The sequence below is a fragment of the Sceloporus occidentalis genome, unplaced genomic scaffold, assembly GCF_023333645.1.
Source record: "Sceloporus occidentalis isolate IW3139 unplaced genomic scaffold, rSceOcc1.0.p SCAF_122, whole genome shotgun sequence".
In the NCBI taxonomy this organism is placed as follows: Eukaryota; Metazoa; Chordata; class Lepidosauria; order Squamata; family Phrynosomatidae; genus Sceloporus; species Sceloporus occidentalis.
In genome coordinates, this window is record NW_028317102.1 from 125,896 (window position 1) to 147,547 (window position 21,652).

The 21,652-nt window shown below is 42.1% G+C and overlaps 2 pseudogenes; both read right to left on the bottom strand.

The window, feature by feature from the left end:
* Nucleotides 1–7,854: 7,854 nt before the first annotated feature.
* On the bottom strand, nt 7,855–10,125 carry LOC149282115 (proprotein convertase subtilisin/kexin type 4 pseudogene; annotated as a pseudogene).
* A 3,957-nt stretch (nt 10,126–14,082) lies between these two features.
* LOC149282116 (proprotein convertase subtilisin/kexin type 4 pseudogene) lies at nt 14,083–16,353 on the bottom strand (annotated as a pseudogene).
* Nucleotides 16,354–21,652: the final 5,299 nt, after the last annotated feature.

Below are 21,652 nucleotides of genomic sequence, written 5' to 3' on the forward strand. Positions count from 1 at the left end.
ATGTTGTCCCAAATAAAAAAGACCTCCAAATTTAGCCGAAACGAACAGCCAGAAAACAAAATTTCTCAAAATGTTTTTAGTGTTGCGGAAAACCTTGATGTAAAGGCATTGCAACGACAGCTGAGCGAAGAAAGCGGTTCATTTCTGAGCCTTTTGAATCCCGTGATGGGCCAGGCACGTCAATTGTCGCTGTCATCTGTGTGATTTTTCATCAAGGCGTTAATCATAACTCTAAGAGCAAATCTGAGGTCGCCCAATACTTTTTCATCCCCCACACATTCTGTGAATTAAACTTTTATTTCTTTATATCTTTACCATTCTCAAAGGAATCCTACATATTTTGTTTGTACAACAAACTAGGCAACAATGTGTGTGAATTAAAGGTCGAATTCTCCTCAGAAAGAGTTTCCTTTCTTCAGATCATGCGCATAATCGAGACAAGGCACGCAGCAAACATAAGTCGAAACGTTGTCTACTTACATGTTTAGATTGCATGGTTTATATAGCATCTTATCTACTTCTAATGATATATCCTGATTGGTCACTTTTCAAGCAGTTAATGCCTTTTAAGCTGCATAATTAAGAATGGCCTATACTTGACCCTTTGCATACATTCAAAGAAGCATGGAGTAGATGTCTTGGCACAGTTTCAAGGATAACATATTTATATATATATATATATATATATATATATCATAAGTCCTCGGCAACTTGGAACTGCAGCTACTATAGTCATAGTAATTATTCCGGACATTATGATTCCTGACTATCGCCAAAACCATCCTTCTAACCAAGAGGTGAACACATCATGTATCCCTGCATTCTCGGCAAGTTCATTTGATAAGGATGTTAGTCCTTCGAGTGCTTTGGTGATGCTCCCATCAGGGGTGGTATTATTTGGTGGCCAATAGCATGTCCAAGCCCATTCGATTCTGCCAGGCCATAAGGGAGGTTGCATCCAGTTGCTCATGTATTCCATAGTGAATCAGATAATTCCTTATAATTAAAATAGCTTCCATTTCCCAGATGTTCCTTACAGGTGTAATTTCCTTCATACAGTTGCACTGCTGGAGGTAATTGAGCCCTTTTAACCTTGGGAAACAACAAGTCTAATGTATGACAAGTTCCATTTCCAGGTGAAGTATAAGTGTCATTAAACAATTGTATCATATAATCCTATTGGATCATTTTCTTTTGTTAATGGAAATGGCACCATAGCCAACTGCGGACGGGCTTCTGCACAGACTATACAATTCTCTTTGTTTAGACTTTTTACAGTAAATCGAAGCCATTCCAACCAAATGTTATCTCCATGGAACTGCTTCCAAGGCAATGTAATCAATAGAACTCAAATTGGTATACCGAATTACCCGTCTCAACTTCCTCAATTTGTTTTTCTTCCTGGATCTGTAACTCTTTTTCTGCTTGGACCTTATCTTCTGGAAAGGATAAAAAAAGAAATTTCCCTGTGGGTCCCAATCTGAAATCCACACACATATGGTATATAGTCTCTCATCCGTCTTCATAGGTTCTTTCAAGGTAAATAGCAATTTGTTACAATTATCAAAGGTTGTACATTCAGATTGTAATCTTTTTACAGAAAATCTTGTTTTAATCTAACTCGCTCTTGCCTCGGGTAAATTATATCCCAAATCTGGACTAGCTGTTGTCCGCATAGCATAATCCTAACCGAGGCATGATTTTATACTTCGTTTCCCGGGGGCTTTTCGGGCATCCAACATATATATATACATGGGCCTTAGCGTACTTTCTTGCTTGCCCTATATTTTCGCAATGAATCAATTTACACAGATCAATGACAATAGAACTACCCCCTGTTTTTTTGCTCTGCTATCTTCCCATCTAGTCACCTTCTTGTTCCCATCCAACTTAGCATTAGCATCAGAATAAGGAATTATTGAAAAGGCATCAGTCACTACCCAACAAACTTTAAGCAGGCACCACCTCTTCATCCTACCTGGCCGTCAACTCAGGGTTCGGGGAATGGATTTCTTCACTGGCTTGAGACGAGTCCAACCTATTGTCTGGACCCCCCTTTGTACCCAGACTTAATGAGTGACTACCAGCAAGTGGTGTTACCTTCTTACAGTGCGACTGATGTATCCAACAACTCCTTTTGGCTATTTTACACGCAGTGGGGGTGGTTAATAAAACTTGATACGGTCCTTCACACCTTGGTGATGACCAGTTCTTCCATTTGATTATCCTTACTAAGTCAGTGATGTAGTGAATTGTTTTGGAAAGAACAGTTTTTATTATTAATCCACGTATGATACATCATATCAGATGTGCTGTCCTTAAGACATATGATTAACCCCTTAAGGACAATGGGCGGTCCCTAAACCCATTTAAAACAATGCATTTTGAGCCCGTAGATGTATGGGCTTTGTCATTAAGGGGTTAAGAAATGTTTGTGTATTACATTTAAGATCTATTATGATGTCCTATTATGTATAGTATTATAGATGTTGGTGCCATCTGGTGGCTATTTGCTGTAATCACCAGCCTTTAATACTTGAGCATCTTAGCCCTGCATCCCAGGAGTTGCATAATGCTGGAGGCTGTAAAGAGCGAATTTCCTTTCCTGTCCCTGCCAGGGTGGATGGAGTGGTACTAAGGTCTGTACTTGGAGACTGAGCCTGTGAGCATGAATTGTTTTCGGCGTTGTAGGTGGACAAAGGTGAGCAGGAAGTGCAATTATTGTCCGACTTCCTGTTACAGGTGTTACAGGATGGATGGCAAGCAGCACAAATACGGGTAAAGCCATCAGGTCCTTCTGTCTCCACCGTCTGCGTAGTCTTGAAGTGCTTGGGAGGGCAATAAGACAGGCAGAGCTTTCCAAAGATGTAATACGGTGACTCACATTTTGTACATAACCCATTGCTGCCCCAGGTCAAACAGTCTCTCCTTACAGACCTCTGGATTCTTCTGGCCATCATGTCTTCTTCTGTACCATACAGAATCAGCCTGAAATTATGAAGAAAGACCAGTCTTTGTACCCATCGGCGCTGGTATCCTTTTTAAAAAATTTATATTTTTATGTTTCAAGAAGAAACCGTTTCTTATGTGTTACAAAAATGTTGATCACTGAACATGTATTATTATTTGTAATCTCAATAAGAATATGCAATAGACAATTGCTGTTTTCTGTTGGCCTGAAAGAGTTATTTCTAATGTTTTAAACATATATAAATACATACATTTCTCTATCATTCTATCCCAATCATCCTCATGGAGGGGGCCTAGGGTTTTCTGTCGGGGCGAGTTAACTGTCTTATATTATGTTCTATATCGCCCAGGGAGAAAAAATGAAAAAAAGTAAAGAGGAAACCCAGAGTCAGAGCGGGAAAGATTAACATTCTTAGAATTTGGGCCCTTTTTAGTTAATAATTTCCTCTAAACCAGCCACAAGGGCTGATTTCCATGGCTCCCAAATTTTATAAAATGTAACAACATTATTGATTTTGGAGAAATAGCCTCTTTCCATTGAATATTGGTATTGAATTTGATTAAAGACTAACTTCCAACTAATTCTATCTTCTTTTCTCCACTGTCTGGTCATACACATCTTAACCGCAAGGAGAACATGAACAATAAAGATATTTTGTTTTACCGAAAATTTGTCTAGACCCAGCAGGGGATATCCTGTTCTCCGATGACCTTCCGGGTTACGTCAACAGTGACGCACCCCGGAAGGGAATGCCTGATCGCGTGGCCGGGTAGTTTAAAATAGAACAGCTTTCCAGCTTTCATGCCGGAAGCTGTTACATCAGATCAGACAGCAGAAAGCCGGCGATGACAGCTTCTTCTGTCAGTCCAGGCTGTCAAATGACGTGCAGCAGCAGGCATGTGTCCCTGACGCTGCAAGAAGGGCTGGACGTACCGGTATGTCCATAGGGGATTCTTGAGAGGCGTTTTTTGGACGTCCCGGTACGTCCATAGGGGATTGAAGGGGTTAACCAGAGAAAAAAGAAAAATAAATAAATAAAGCCCGACGTTCGCAACATTAGAAAACACGAGTAGCTCAGTACAGTTTTTAAAATACTTGTGTGAGACGCCCATCGGACAGCATCCTCACATCCCCACACGTTCATTGGCTCACATTAACACAGGAGCTTAAATGAGCTGAAAGGAGATTTCTCTCCTCGTTGGTACATAACGTCACACCTCCAGGGTTTGCAGCAAGCAGGCAGCCGACACGTTTCCTTACTTTTAGTCTTAACAGACCGATGTTTAGACTAGACCGGCACTTATCATCATGTAACCAATAGTGCCCTGACAGAGCATCAGTGATCTACTTCAGAAAATATTTTAAATACCAGCTCAATAAAGAAATTATAATGGTATATGTTCTGCCCCAAATCATGTATTCAATTTTCTCATATGATGGCTAAATCTTTATGTATAATTAAAATTAAAAGATATATCCCATGTAACACATATGACACATTGTATCCATGTCTATCCAGTACTTGTTTCAAAATATTAATAGTTCGCAAATTATGTACTTTATATGGTTTATCTAAATATTTCCATTACGTGATTCGGACGAGCCTGCTTCTACAGTTTTTTATATAATTGTTTTTCTTTTAAATCAATTGTTTCTTTTAAATATGTCTTAATTACCTTACAATAGCTTATCACATACATACACTCAGAGCCGGCCTTAGGTGTTCTGGCACCCTGTGCGAACTACACCTCTGGTGCCCCCTCTCGTCCCCCAAAAAAGAAAGGAAAAAAATCTTGTAACAAACAAATAGCTTTCATTAAACAAAACAGCTAATCTGCTGTAACAAAAACAATTTTTTAAACCCTGCTACCACACCAAAAAAAATTGCCACACTGACTGCAGATTAGGGGAAGACTGAAAATCACATGTTAACTCAGCGATAATGGTATAGATCAAATAAACAGAATCAGACATACAAACCCTCTATTTGTAGGTATACAATAATAATGTAAGGAAACATAGCGTACCAGATACAGATCGACAGAATAACACACACCCAGCTTTGCAGGTATAAATATATTGGAATTCACATATAAACTCAGCATTAAAGGTATAGATAACCCCCTAAATTACAGCATAGATCACAGGTCACACACCCCAAAGCCAGCCCTGGCGTCCTCATTGCCCACATAGAACCTGATCAGCACCCAGATTACACACATATTACAGCCCAGCCTGAGCCAACTTTTTCCCCAAACAGCCCAGTATAAGACATCTTTGTCTGCAAACTATGTACCCCCTCTTATCACTATCCTTCCCCCCTCTGCCCCTTCTCACTGCCCCCCCTCTGCCACTTCTCACTGCCTCCCCCTCTGCCACTTCTCACTGCCTCTCCCTCTGCCACTTCTCACTGCCCACCTCTGCCACTTCTCACTGCCCCCCCTCTGCCACTTCTCACTGCACCCCCCTCTGCCACTTCTCACTGCCTCCCCCTCTGCCACTTCTCACTGCCTCCCCCTCTGCCACTTCTCACTGCCCACCTCTGCCACTTCTCACTGCCCCCCCTCTGACACTTCTCACTGCCTCCCCCTCTGCCACTTCTCACTGCCTCACCTGCTGTGCCACTTCTCACTGCCCCCCCTCTGCCACTTCTCACTGCCCCCCCCTCTGCCACTTCTCACTGCACCCCCCTCTGCCACTTCTCACTGCCTCCCCCTCTGCCACTTCTCACTGCCACCCCCTCTGCCACTTCTTACTGCCTCCCCCTCTGCCACTTCTCACTGCCTCCCCCTCTGCCACTTCTCACTGCCTCCCCCTCTGCCACTTCTCACTGCCTTCCCGCGCTCTGTCACTTCTCACTGCCCCCCCCCCTCCCTATCTACCCCCTCTCCCTACTTCTCGTTATAATTGCTTACCTTGTTGCCGGCGTCCGTCTTCCCACTTTGCCGTGATGCGCGCTTCACAGCTGAGCGCCGAAATATGACGTCATATTCCGGCGCTCACCAGGAAACGCCGGCGCCGCGACGGAGATCGACGCCTCGCGTAGAAGAGTGAGGTGTGCCGAGCGGTTGCTGAAAACTTCATGAACGATCGTTCGGCGCCCCTGTTTCTCTTCCGCATTAAATAAAGTTGTTAAAGAAAGACGATGTTTCTATTCCTGACTCCAGGGCAGGCGCCCCTGCTGCCACAGCGCACAGGTAGCACACCCCTAAGACCTGCCCTGCAAACACTGTTACTTGTTGATTAATATTGTTGTTTTAAATTATTTTATGTAAGACAATGACTGCCACACACAACAGGGAAAGATATACATCCGAGACATTTCTGTATATTAAGTGCAAAGTAAATGGTATGCCTTAGCAAGAGCAGAAAGGACAAAATGTGGACTACTAGTTATTCAATAGTCCCATATAATTCACTGTCCCTTTCCTTCTATTTGGGGATCTTCCTCCAATCAAACTTTAAATAAAAAAGACCTCCGAATTTCAGCCGAAACGAACCGCCAGAAAACAAAATTTCTCAAAATGTTTTTAGTGTTGCGGAAAACCTTGATGTAAAGGCATTGCAACGTCAGCTGAGCGAAGAAAGCGGTTGCTTTCTGAGCTTGTTGAACCCCATGATGGGCCAGGCACGTCAATTGTCGCTGTCATCTGTGTGATTTCTCATCAAGGCATTAATCATAACTCTAAGAGCAAATCTGAGGTCGCCCAATAATTTTTCATCCTCCAAGCATTCTGTAAATTAAATTAAATTAAATTTATTTTTATATCTTTACATTTTCAAAGGAATCCTACATATTTTGTTTGTACAACAAACTAGGCAACAATGTGCAATGTCAGTCAGCAGTTGCTAAGGCCAGTAAGGTATTGTCATGTATAAAAAGGAGCATCAATTCGCGGGATAAAAATATAATTGTGCCTCTTTATAAATCAATGGTAAGACCACACCTTGAAAATGCTGTGCAATTTTGGCTACAAAATTAATTACATGGAATGGAACTCTTTAGTTATTTAGAAAGGTTAAAAAAAGTAAATATTTTTAGTTTAGAAGAATGGAGCCTCGGAGGGGATATGATAACATAAATATATTCAGGGCCAAAACAAACCATTGTCTGGAAATCTATTCAAAAACAGGACTATGCATAGGACACGGGGTCACGCGTTTAGACTGGAAGAAAGGAGATTTAGTCTAAGGCAGAGGAAAGGTTTTTTACAGTAAGGACAATAAGGATGTGGAATTCTCTGCCTGCAGAGGTAGTTTAAACAGCAACTGGATGAATACATGCAAAAATATAATATTCAGGGATATCATTTTTAAATTATGGGGAAATAGCTTCTTGATCCAAGGAAAGATCTGACTGCTATTCTGGGATCAAGAAGGATTCCCCCCCCCCTAGTTTTTGCAAAATTAGAAAGGGCTACAAACTGGATTTTTAGTCCCTTCTTTTGGATTAACAGCAATTAACAGATGTGGGAAAGGCTAAACTTGATGGACGCATGTCTTTTTTCAGACTATGTAACTATGCAATACAAATGTGTGAAATAAACTAACAAGACAAACGTGTCTCTAAGCATTGCAGCCGTCCAAAGCTTCCCTGTTATATTTGTCTGTTTTCACAAATACTACCTTTTCCCAGAAATTATCTTCAGTTACACAACTAATAAGTCAGTGATGTAGTGAATTGTTTTGGAACGCATGATTTTTATTATTAATCCACGTATGATAAATCAGATCGGATATGTCAAATCAGAGATGGCGTCACGCTATTCCCTCCCCAAGAGTGTGGCCATATCAACTATCAAGTAAGTCACATCAAAATGACCTTTTTCATTGTCAAGTCTCTGTATCATTGCCAGGCTGGGTCTTTGCTCTTCCTTGTGGTTTTAGTCCTCATCGCTATATGAAGGTTGGAGAAGCTGAGATTCTGCTCCCTGTTCAGCTTCCACCTCATCATTAGGAGCACAGAGCTTACCCTTCTCTACGTCAAAAGACTGAGCTTTGTTTACAGTTCTTCTCCGGAGAAGCCAGCAAATGAAAAACAGCTTCGCTATCGAGACTACAGTAGCCCCGCTTATAACTACAGCCATGGCTATAGTTTCAGGTGCCAGGGTGGTGCTAAGGTCTGTACTTGGAGATTGAGCCTGTGAGCAGGAATGGCTTTTGGCGTTGTAGGTGGATAAAGGTGAGCAGGAAGTGCAATTATTGTCCGACTTCCCGTTACAGGTGTTACAGGATGGATGGCAAGCAGCACAAATACGGGTAAAGCCATCAGATCCTTCTGTCTCCACCGTCTGCGTAGTCTTGAAGTGCTTGGGAGGGCAATAAGACAGGCAGAGCTTTCCAAAGATGTAATACGGTGACTCACATTTTGTACATAACCCATTGCTGTCAAAGGTCAAACAGTCTCTCCTTACAGACCTCTGGATTCTTCTGGCCATCATGTCTTCTTCTGTACCATACAGAATCAGCCTGAAATTATTAAGAAATCCATGGTTCCTATAGCCTCCCTTGTTTAAAAGTTCCAAGGTCCAAATGCCCTGTGGATTTTCATCCCAAGTGTGTGTCGTCATGAAAGACCAGTCTTTGTACCCATCGGTGCTGGTATCATATGCTCTCAAAGCCATCAACACAGAACGGGTGCCCATAGGGCTGGTGAGAGAGATTTCCAGGTCACCTCTGCGACTATAACTTAGGGAGATTTGGGCTTGGACATGTTCCAGGGACACTATGTGGTTGCGGGAACCATGACAGGCAGTCACATTCACGGTCACCAGTAGGTTAGAATCCAGTTTTTGTGGGGTGTTTACAACCTCAATCAGGCACTTTCTTTGAGGCCGAGTTGTCTCCCACATTTTAGCCAGCTCTACTACTTGTCCAGCATTCAGGAGCCCATAGCCATAATGGTGGCTGACTTTTCGTCCAACTCCATTTGATACCCAGTCTTCAGCAGTCAGGTGGGTGGGATTGGATGATCTTACTACAATATGCTGTAAATCCCTCCATGTTAGAGCTGGGTTTGCCTCCAATGCGAGAGCTAGAATTCCAGTAGCAAGCGGTGCAGAAGCTGAAGTGCCAGTATACTGATCTGTGCACTTGTGACGAATATCAGTGCTGACAATCTTCCCTTCGTTGTTGATGCCGCTGCTGTATGTAGTGGTGAGTAAGGCTGAGCATGCCTCACTGTACCACGGGACCTTTCCATATTCTGTGGTACTACCCACAGAAATGGTGTAGATGCTGTTAGAGTACCCATCAGCATTGCAGTTGTCATAATGCAATCCACCATTTCCAGATGCCCAAACAAAGACAGATCCAAGGCCACCTCGACCATTCGCTATTCCTTTAACGAAAGCCTCAGAAGCAAGCACTCCTGGTCCGTCTACAATCTCACCATCATCGTCAGGGCCCCAGCTGGCACTATAAATGTCAATATGCTGTGGGTTTAGACTCAGTGACTGAGCTTCGATAATATCTGTGATCAACCCGTCCAGCATCCGCACACCGCCTATTGCAGCATTGTAGGCGATTCCGGCGCCACAAATACCATTATTGGCAACTGCAGCCACCTCACCTGCACAGCGGGTCCCGTGGTGGTTCTCATTGGATGGGTCATATCGGGGCTGAGGGTCAGGATCATTACTGTTAAAGTCATAACTTGCCATTGGATCATAGTTCTGTGCCAGATCAGGGTGGTCCTTTTCAAGTCCATCATCCACAATGGTCACAACCACACCCCTTCCAGTGTACCCATGGCTCCAAGCAGTCAGAACGCCTAAGTCAGGATTGCCATTTTTATTCAGGTACCACTGCTTGCGGAACAGGGGATCTGTTGGCTCCGGATAAGTTTGTCTTTTCTTCCTTCTCTTCAAGGTCTGCTGCTCAAACCAACTAATCTTGGGTTCTTTCTTCAGCTGAACATGCCTACCCCAGTGAGGGCTGAAAGATTTCTTTTGTATGCTCCGATGGACTAGATGGTAGAAATCACTGCCAAGCACCACTTGTCCAAGATTGATGAAACCAAATTTCCGTGCTATGCGTTCTGCCTCTGCAGAGCCATCAGGTATGCGCACTGCCCAGCTATTTGTATACAGTTCAAGAGCAAAGAGCGCATGGATCCCGACAGCTACAATCAAAACCAAAGCGATTCTCCACATTTTGCAACGTGAGTTTAAACAAGACTCTGTGTTTTTCACCACCAGTGTTTATATAGCCACTGCTCACCAGTAGTGTCTCAATAAGAGTGTTTGGCAGCAGCAGTGACACAGTAACAGAATGTGGCAGCAGCAGTGTCACAATAACAGGGTGTGGCACATGGACAGCTTACATCACAATAGCAGGGGGCGGGGCATGAAACTCTTAGTGACCAGCCAGCCAAAAAAGTAATGCTTACAATGATAGTGTCAATGTGTTTATACATATATATATATATATATATATATATATATATATATACACACACACATACATGTATATACTACTGTTCAAAGGTTTGCAATAACTGGGCTGTTTTTATGAAAAATTAAAACTTCTAGCTGTAACATACTTGAAAAAGGGTTTTTTAAAGATCAACTGTCATTAGAATGTACATTAACTGGACATTTTTCCAGCATTACTAAATATTTATATTGTTATGTACAACAAAAGTAAACATGTTAAATAAATACATTCCTATTTTAAAATAATGTGCAGTACTGTACCGTTTCTATAATTTCTTGATGAGGCTGCTTAATTTGTGAGGCTGCCTCATCTGTCTCCACACTCAGCTGTCTGTTCAGCACTGGAGGGGTTAATGTTCGCTTGCAGCCTTCCCCAGTGCCCAATACCGACCGCCATGCGCGGGTAGCTCTGTAAACCAGGGGCATTGCTAGATCTCCAAAAGATCCAGGGCTACAGCGCATAGCAGATTAAATAGCAGAGGAGTCCACTTTTGCAGCCGTTACTGTGCACACAGCACACACACACATATATATATATATATATATACATATATACACACACACATATATATATATATATATATATATATATACACATTTTTCCTATTACCCAGATTATACACAGACACAGGACTCACCCAGCACCCAGATTGCACCCACAGTGGTCTCCTCTCTGAGTTTCAGGTCTCCCGTCAGTCTCGCTCAGGCACATCAGTTATTCATAAATATAAAAAGAGAAAAGATGCTCAAAACTAAACCAAATAACTGCAGGATTCTCAGGGGTAATCAAACCCTAATGAAAACCGATCTCAGACAAGTATCTGATATCCTGCCAATAAAACAGAACTTTTATTTGTAATGGTAGCCTGTAAGAGCAATACAATGTATCTAAAAAGTGGCCGTCTCTGCTCTACATAGAGGTTTCTAATGACAGACACTATGTATGACTATTCACCCTGCTGCTCCTCCCTACACCCTAAACTGCCTCTATCTAACAAAGCTTCTCTCCCATAGTGACATACTTCCTAGCAGAAGATGTAAAGGGTGCCCAAACCTGTCAGTCTGTCTCGCTTAAAAACATCCTAGGATTGCCTTAACCAGAGAAAAAAGAAAAAGAAACTAACCCTGACGTTCAAAACATTTAAAAACGCGAGTTTTCAAATGGACCGCATCCTCACATCCCCACACGTTCATTGGCTCACATCAACACAGCAGCTTAAATCAGCCGAAAGGAGATTTCTCTCCTCTTTGGTACATAACGTCACACATCCAGGGTTTGCAGCTGTTTTTTTTTTAAATATATCATTGTTTTTCTTTCAAATCAATTGTTTATTTTACAATTCTCTTAATGATCTTTCAATAGCTTATCGCATACATACACTGTTACTCGTTGATTAAACCCTTCGTGACAAAGGCTGATTTTACTTTTTGTACCCTTCGTGACAATGGCCGTTTTAACATTTCTGCACTGCTCGTGTTTAGTTGTAAACACACTGTGATTAGAAAGCTGGGCTCCATTGACTTGCATGGTTGAATGCAGTACCTGTAATCAACCTGCAACTGGAGCCAGAGTTCTCTAGAGGGTCAGGAGACCGTCTAGCGAACCTTTTCATCTTTATTATTTTTTTTCCCGGGCCGCCGCCATCTTGCTGATGGCGAAGATCACCGGCAGCTGCGGCTTTGACCGCTCTCCGGAGCGGTCACACTCCATCAAGAGGTAAGTGTTTGGTGTCGCTGAATGCCTCCTGATCCAGGCATTCCAGCGACACCATTTAAGTTTAGGAGGTGATCGTTGATCGCCTCCTAAACGCTTTTAAAACGGGCGTCCGCCGCCATACATTGTATGGCGGATGTTGACGCCCCGGGGAGGGGCCAGACATGGCCCCTGATTCCGATCATGGCGTTGCTGAATGCCTCGAGGTCGAGGCATTACAGCAACGCCGTTTGGGTAAAAAAATCGATCACGGATCGATTTTTTTTACCCGTTTTAACAAATGACGGTCCTGGCACGTCATTTGTCGTTAACGACATGTTTTTCCGTGACGTGCCCGGACCGTCAATTGTCATCAAGGGGTTAATGTTGTTGTTTTAAATTATTTTACGTAAAACAATGACTGCCACACACAGGGAAAGATATACAACCAAGACATTTCCGTATATTAAGTGCAAACTAAATGGTATGCTTTAGCAAGAGCAGAAAGGACCAAATGTGGACTACTAGTTATTCAATAGTCCCATATAATTCACTGTCCCTTTCCTTCCATTTGGGGATCTTCCTCAAATCAAACACTGGAACAGATGCCAAGGCCGATCCTGTGTGGTTGTAGCACATCATCCTGCTTTGAACGCCCCTGAAATGTCTCCCCAAATAAAAAAGGCCCCTGAATTCCAGCCGAAACGAACAGCCAAAAAACATAATTTCTCAATGTTTTTAGTGTTGCGGAAAACCTTGATGTAAAGGCATTGAAACGTCAGCTGAGCGAAGAAAGTGACTTCTTTCTGAGCTGGTTGAACCCCATGATGGGCCAGGCACGTCAATTGTCGCTGTCATCTGTGTGATTTCTCATCAATGCGTTAATCATAACTCTAAGAGCAAATCTGAGGTCGCCCAAAACTTTTTCATCCCCCACACATTCTGTGAATTAAACTTTTATTTTTATATCTTTACATTTTCAAAGGAATCCTACATACTTTGTACAACAAACTAGGCAACAATGTGCAATGTCAGTCAGCAGTTGCTAAGGCCAGTAAGGTATTGTCGTGTATAAAAAGGGCATCAATTTGCAGGAAAAATGGCGCCTCAGAGGGGATACAATAGCATTATATAAATATATTCGGGGCCAAAACAAACCATTGTCTGGAAACCTATTCATAAACAGGACTATGCACAGGACACGGGGTCACGCGTTTAGACTGGAAGAAAGGAGATTTAGTCTAAGGCAGAGGAAAGGGTTTTTTACAGTAAGGACAATAGGGATGTGGAATTCTCTGCCTGCAGAGGTAGTTTTATCAGAGTCTGTACAGATGTTTAAGCAACAACTGGATGAATACATGCAAAAACATAATATTCAGGGATATCATTTTTTAATTATGGGGAAATAGCTTCTTGATCCAAGGAAAGATCTGACTGCTATTCTGGGATCAAGAAGGATTCCCCCCCCCCTAGTTTTTGCAAAATTAGAAAGGGCTACAAACTGGATTTTTAGCGCCTTCTTTTGGATTAACAGCAATTAACAGATGTGGGAAAGGCTAAACTTGACGGACGCATGTCTTTTTTCAGACTATGTAACTATGCAATACAAATGTGTGAAATAAACTAACAAGACAAACGTGTCTCTAAGCATTGCAGCCGTCCAAAGCTTCCCTGTTGAGCATATTTGTCTGTTTTCACAAATACTACCTTTTCCCAGAAGTTATCTTCAGTTACACAACTAAGAAGTCAGTGATGTAGTGAATTGTTTTGGAAAGAAGAGATTTTATTAATCCACGTATGATAAATCAGATTAGTTATGTCAAATCAGAGATGGCTTCACACTATTCCCTCCCCAAGAGTGTGGCCATACCACCTTTCAAGTAAGTCACATCAAAAATGACCTAAAAGTTATGTTTTCATGTCAAAAACATGTAAAGTCTCTGTATCATTGCCAGGCTGGGTCTTTGCTCTTCCTTGTGGTTTTAGTCCTCATCGCTATATGAAGGTTGGAGAAGCTGAGATTCTGCTCCCTGTTCAGCTTCCACCTCATCATTAGGAGCACAGAGCTTACCCTTCTCTACGTCAAAAGACTGAGCTTTGTTTACAGTTCTTCTCCGGAGAAGCCAGCAAATGAAAAACAGCTTCGCTATCGAGACTACAGTAGCCCCGCTTATAACTACAGCCATGGCTATAGTTTCAGGTGCCAGGGTGGTGCTAAGGTCTGTACTTGGAGATTGAGCCTGTGAGCAGGAATGGCTTTTGGCGTTGTAGGTGGATAAAGGTGAGCAGGAAGTGCAATTATTGTCCGACTTCCCGTTACAGGTGTTACAGGATGGATGGCAAGCAGCACAAATACGGGTAAAGCCATCAGATCCTTCTGTCTCCACCGTCTGCGTAGTCTTGAAGTGCTTGGGAGGGCAATAAGACAGGCAGAGCTTTCCAAAGATGTAATACGGTGACTCACATTTTGTACATAACCCATTGCTGTCAAAGGTCAAACAGTCTCTCCTTACAGACCTCTGGATTCTTCTGGCCATCATGTCTTCTTCTGTACCATACAGAATCAGCCTGAAATTATTAAGAAATCCATGGTTCCTATAGCCTCCCTTGTTTAAAAGTTCCAAGGTCCAAATGCCCTGTGGATTTTCATCCCAAGTGTGTGTCGTCATGAAAGACCAGTCTTTGTACCCATCGGTGCTGGTATCATATGCTCTCAAAGCCATCAACACAGAACGGGTGCCCATAGGGCTGGTGAGAGAGATTTCCAGGTCACCTCTGCGACTATAACTTAGGGAGATTTGGGCTTGGACATGTTCCAGGGACACTATGTGGTTGCGGGAACCATGACAGGCAGTGACATTCACGGTCACCAGTAGGTTAGAATCCAGTTTTTGTGGGGTGTTTACAACCTCAATCAGGCACTTTCTTTGAGGCCGAGTTGTCTCCCACATTTTAGCCAGCTCTACTACTTGTCCAGCGTTCAGGAGCCCATAGCCATAATGGTGGCTGACTTTTCGTCCAACTCCATTTGATACCCAGTCTTCAGCAGTCAGGTGGGTGGGATTGGATGATCTTACTACAATATGCTGTAAATCCCTCCATGTTAGAGCTGGGTTTGCCTCCAATGCGAGAGCTAGAATTCCAGTAGCAAGCGGTGCAGAAGCTGAAGTGCCAGTATACTGATCTGTGCACTTGTGACGAATATCAGTGCTGACAATCTTCCCTTCGTTGTTGATGCCGCTGCTGTATGTAGTGGTGAGTAAGGCTGAGCATGCCTCACTGTACCACGGGACCTTTCCATATTCTGTGGTACTACCCACAGAAATGGTGTAGATGCTGTTAGAGTACCCATCAGCATTGCAGTTGTCATAATGCAATCCACCATTTCCAGATGCCCAAACAAAGACAGATCCAAGGCCACCTCGACCATTCGCTATTCCTTTAACGAAAGCCTCAGAAGCAAGCACTCCTGGTCCGTCTACAATCTCACCATCATCGTCAGGGCCCCAGCTGGCACTATAAATGTCAATATGCTGTGGGTTTAGACTCAGTGACTGAGCTTCGATAATATCTGTGATCAACCCGTCCAGCATCCGCACACCGCCTATTGCAGCATTGTAGGCGATTCCGGCGCCACAAATACCATTATTGGCAACTGCAGCCACCTCACCTGCACAGCGGGTCCCGTGGTGGTTCTCATTGGATGGGTCATATCGGGGCTGAGGGTCAGGATCATTACTGTTAAAGTCATAACTTGCCATTGGATCATAGTTCTGTGCCAGATCAGGGTGGTCCTTTTCAAGTCCATCATCCACAATGGTCACAACCACACCCCTTCCAGTGTACCCATGGCTCCAAGCAGTCAGAACGCCTAAGTCAGGATTGCCATTTTTATTCAGGTACCACTGCTTGCGGAACAGGGGGTCTGTTGGCTCCGGATAAGTTTGTCTTTTCTTCCTTCTCTTCAAGGTCTGCTGCTCAAACCAACTAATCTTGGGTTCTTTCTTCAGCTGAACATGCCTACCCCAGTGAGGGCTGAAAGATTTCTTTTGTATGCTCCGATGGACTAGATGGTAGAAATCACTACCAAGCACCACTTCCCCAAGATTGATGAAACCAAATTTCCTTGCTATGCGTTCTGCCTCTGCAGAGCCATCAGGTATGCGCACTGCCCAGCTATTTGTATACAGTTCAAGAGCAAAGAGCGCATGGATCCCGACAGCTACAATCAAAACCAAAGCGATTCTCCACATTTTGCAACGTGAGTTTAAACAAAACTCTGTGTTTTTCACCACCAGTGTTTATATAGCCACTGCTCACCAGTAGTGTCTCAATAAGAGTGTTTGGCAGCAGCAGTGACGCAGTAACAGAATGTGGCAGCAGCACTGTCACAATAACAGGGTGTGGCACATGGACAGCTTACATCACAATAGCAGGGGGAGGGGCATGAAACTCTCAGTGACCAGCCAGCCAACAAAGTAATGCTTACAATGATAGTGTCAATATGTTATATACATACATACCTATACATACTACTGTTCAAAGGTTTGCAATCACTGAGATGTTTTGATTAAAAAAGAAAACTTCTAGCTGTAACATACTTGCAGAAGGGTTTTTTAATGACCAATTGTCATTAGAATGTACATTAACTGGACATATTTCCCAGCTTTAATAAATATTTATATTGTTATTTACTACTAAAGTAAACATGTTAAATAAATGAATTCCTTTTTGAAAATACTTTTGCAGTACTGTACTGTTTCTATAGTTTCTTGGTGAGGCTGCTTAATTTGTGAGGCTGTCTCATCTGTCTTCACACTCAGCTGTCTGTTCAGCACTGGAGGGGTTAATGTTCGCTTCCAGCCTTCCCCAGTGCCCAATACCGACCTCCATGCTTGGGTAGCTCTGAAACCAGGGGCATTGCTAGGTCTCAAAAAAATCCAGGGCTACAGCCCATAGCAGATAAAATAGCAGTGGAGTCCACTTTTGCAGTGGTTACTGTGCATACAGCACACACACATTATACATATATATATATATATATATATATATATATACACACACATTTTTCCTATTACCCAGATTACACACAGACACAGGACTCACCCAGATTGCACACACAGTGGTCTCCTCTCTGATTTTCAGGTCTCCACTCAGTCTCGCTCAGGCACAAAAAGAGGCTCAAAACTAAACCAAATAACTGCAGGATTCTCAGGGGTAATCAAACCCTAATGATAACCGATCTCAGACAAGTATCTAATATCCTGCCAATAAAACATAACTTTTATTTGTAATGGTAGCCTGTAAGAGCAATACAATGTATCTAAAAAGTGGCCGTCTCTGCTCTACATAGAGGTTTCTAATGACAGACACTATGTATGACTATTCACCCTGCTGCTCCTCCCTACACCCTAAACTGCCTCTATATAACAAAGCTTCTCTCCCATAGTGACATACTTCCTAGCAGAAGATGTAAAGGGTGCCCAAACCTGTCAGTCTGTCTCGCTTAAAAACATCCTAGGATTGCCTTAACCAGAGAAAAAAGAAAAATAAATAAACTAACCCTGACGTTCAAAACATTTAAAAACGCGAGTAGCTTGGTACAGTTTTTAAAATACTTGCGTGAGACGCCCATTGGACAGCATCCTCACATCCCCACACAGCAGATTTCTCTCCTCGTTGGTACATAACGTCACACCTCCAGGGTTTTTAAATCTTTTAAATCAATTGTTTCTTTTACATATGTCTTAATGACCTTACAACAGATACATACACTGTTACTCGTTAATTAATATTGTTGTTTTAAATTATTTTATGTAAGACAATGACTGCCACACACAACAGGGAAAGATATACATCCGAGACATTTCTGTATATTAAGTGCAGACTAAATGGTATGCCTTAGCAAGAGCAGAAAGGACAAAATGTGGACTACTAGTTATTCAATAGTCCCATATAATTCACTGTCCCTTTCCTTCTATTTGGGGATCTTTCTCAAATCAAATTTTGGAACAGATGCCAAGGCCGATCCTGTGTGGTTGCAGTGCATCATCCTCCTTAGAATGCCCCCGAAATGTTGTCCCAAATAAAAAAGACCTCCAAATTTAGCCGAAACGAACAGCCAGAAAACAAAATTTCTCAAAATGTTTTTAGTGTTGCGGAAAACCTTGATGTAAAGGCATTGCAACGACAGCTGAGCGAAGAAAGCGGTTCATTTCTGAGCCTTTTGAATCCCGTGATGGGCCAGGCACGTCAATTGTCGCTGTCATCTGTGTGATTTTTCATCAAGGCGTTAATCATAACTCTAAGAGCAAATCTGAGGTCGCCCAATACTTTTTCATCCCCCACACATTCTGTGAATTAAACTTTTATTTCTTTATATCTTTACCATTCTCAAAGGAATCCTACATATTTTGTTTGTACAACAAACTAGGCAACAATGTGTGTGAATTAAAGGTCGAATTCTCCTCAGAAAGAGTTTCCTTTCTTCAGATCATGCGCATAATCGAGACAAGGCACGCAGCAAACATAAGTCGAAACGTTGTCTACTTACATGTTTAGATTGCATGGTTTATATAGCATCTTATCTACTTCTAATGATATATCCTGATTGGTCACTTTTCAAGCAGTTAATGCCTTTTAAGCTGCATAATTAAGAATGGCCTATACTTGACCCTTTGCATACATTCAAAGAAGCATGGAGTAGATGTCTTGGCACAGTTTCAAGGATAACATATTTTTATATATATATATATATATATATATATATATATATATATATATATATCATAAGTCCTCGGCAACTTGGAACTGCAGCTACTATAGTCATAGTAATTATTCCGGACATTATGATTCCTGACTATCGCCAAAACCATCCTTCTAACCAAGAGGTGAACACATCATGTATCCCTGCATTCTCGACAAGTTCATTTGATAAGGATGTTAGTCCTTCGAGTGCTTTGGTGATGCTCCCATCAGGGGTGGTATTATTTGGTGGCCAATAGCATGTCCAAGCCCATTCGATTCTGCCAGGCCATAAGGGAGGTCGCATCCAGTTGCTCATGTATTCCATAGTGAATCAGATAATTCCTTATAATTAAAATAGCTTCCATTTCCCAGATGTTCCTTACAGGTGTAATTTCCTTCATACAGTTGCACTGCTGGAGGTAATTGAGCCCTTTTAACCTTGGGAAACAACAAGTCTAATGTATGACAAGTTCCATTTCCAGGTGAAGTATAAGTGTCATTAAACAATTGTATCATATAATCCTATTGGATCATTTTCTTTTGTTAATGGAAATGGCACCATAGCCAACTGCGGACGGGCTTCTGCACAGACTATACAATTCTCTTTGTTTAGACTTTTTACAGTAAATCGAAGCCATTCCAACCAAATGTTATCTCCATGGAACTGCTTCCAAGGCAATGTAATCAATAGAACTCAAATTGGTATACCGAATTACCCGTCTCAACTTCCTCAATTTGTTTTTCTTCCTGGATCTGTAACTCTTTTTCTGCTTGGACCTTATCTTCTGGAAAGGATAAAAAAAGAAATTTCCCTGTGGGTCCCAATCTGAAATCCACACACATATGGTATATAGTCTCTCATCCGTCTTCATAGGTTCTTTCAAGGTAAATAGCAATTTGTTACAATTATCAAAGGTTGTACATTCAGATTGTAATCTTTTTACAGAAAATCTTGTTTTAATCTAACTCGCTCTTGCCTCGGGTAAATTATATCCCAAATCTGGACTAGCTGTTGTCCGCATAGCATAATCCTAACCGAGGCATGTTATATTTCGTTTCCCGGGGGCTTTTCGGGCATCCAACATATATATACATGGGCCTTAGCGTACTTTCTTGCTTGCCCTATATTTTCGCAATGAATCAATTTACACAGATCAATGACAATAGAACTACCCCCTGTTTTTTTGCTCTGCTATCTTCCCATCTAGTCACCTTCTTGTTCCCATCCAACTTAGCATTAGCATCAGAATAAGGAATTATTGAAAAGGCATCAGTCACTACCCAACAAACTTTAAGCAGGCACCACCTCTTCATCCTACCTGGCCGTCAACTCAGGGTTCGGGGAATGGATTTCTTCACTGGCTTGAGACGAGTCCAACCTATTGTCTGGACCCCCCTTTGTACCCAGACTTAATGAGTGACTACCAGCAAGTGGTGTTACCTTCTTACAGTGCGACTGATGTATCCAACAACTCCTTTTGGCTATTTTACACGCAGTGGGGGTGGTTAATAAAACTTGATACGGTCCTTCACACCTTGGTGATGACCAGTTCTTCCATTTGATTATCCTTACTAAGTCAGTGATGTAGTGAATTGTTTTGGAAAGAACAGTTTTTATTATTAATCCACGTATGATACATCATATCAGATGTGCTGTCCTTAGGACATATGATTAACCCCTTAAGGACAATGGGCGGTCCCTAAACCCATTTAAAACAATGCATTTTGAGCCCGTAGATGTATGGGCTTTGTCATTAAGGGGTTAAGAAATGTTTGTGTATTACATTTAAGATCTATTATGATGTCCTATTATGTATAGTATTATAGATGTTGGTGCCATCTGGTGGCTATTTGCTGTAATCACCAGCCTTTAATACTTGAGCATCTTAGCCCTGCATCCCAGGAGTTGCATAATGCTGGAGGCTGTAAAGAGCGAATTTCCTTTCCTGTCCCTGCCAGGGTGGATGGAGTGGTACTAAGGTCTGTACTTGGAGACTGAGCCTGTGAGCATGAATTGTTTTCGGCGTTGTAGGTGGACAAAGGTGAGCAGGAAGTGCAATTATTGTCCGACTTCCTGTTACAGGTGTTACAGGATGGATGGCAAGCAGCACAAATACGGGTAAAGCCATCAGGTCCTTCTGTCTCCACCGTCTGCGTAGTCTTGAAGTGCTTGGGAGGGCAATAAGACAGGCAGAGCTTTCCAAAGATGTAATACGGTGACTCACATTTTGTACATAACCCATTGCTGCCCCAGGTCAAACAGTCTCTCCTTACAGACCTCTGGATTCTTCTGGCCATCATGTCTTCTTCTGTACCATACAGAATCAGCCTGAAATTATGAAGAAAGACCAGTCTTTGTACCCATCGGCGCTGGTATCCTTTTTAAAAAATTTATATTTTTATGTTTCAAGAAGAAACCGTTTCTTATGTGTTACAAAAATGTTGATCACTGAACATGTATTATTATTTGTAATCTCAATAAGAATATGCAATAGACAATTGCTGTTTTCTGTTGGCCTGAAAGAGTTATTTCTAATGTTTTAAACATATATAAATACATACATTTCTCTATCATTCTATCCCAATCATCCTCATGGAGGGGGCCTAGGGTTTTCTGTCGGGGCGAGTTAACTGTCTTATATTATGTTCTATATCGCCCAGGGAGAAAAAATGAAAAAAAGTAAAGAGGAAACCCAGAGTCAGAGCGGGAAAGATTAACATTCTTAGAATTTGGGCCTTTTTTAGTTAATAATTTCCTCTAAACCAGCCACAAGGGCTGATTTCCATGGCTCCCAAATTTTATAA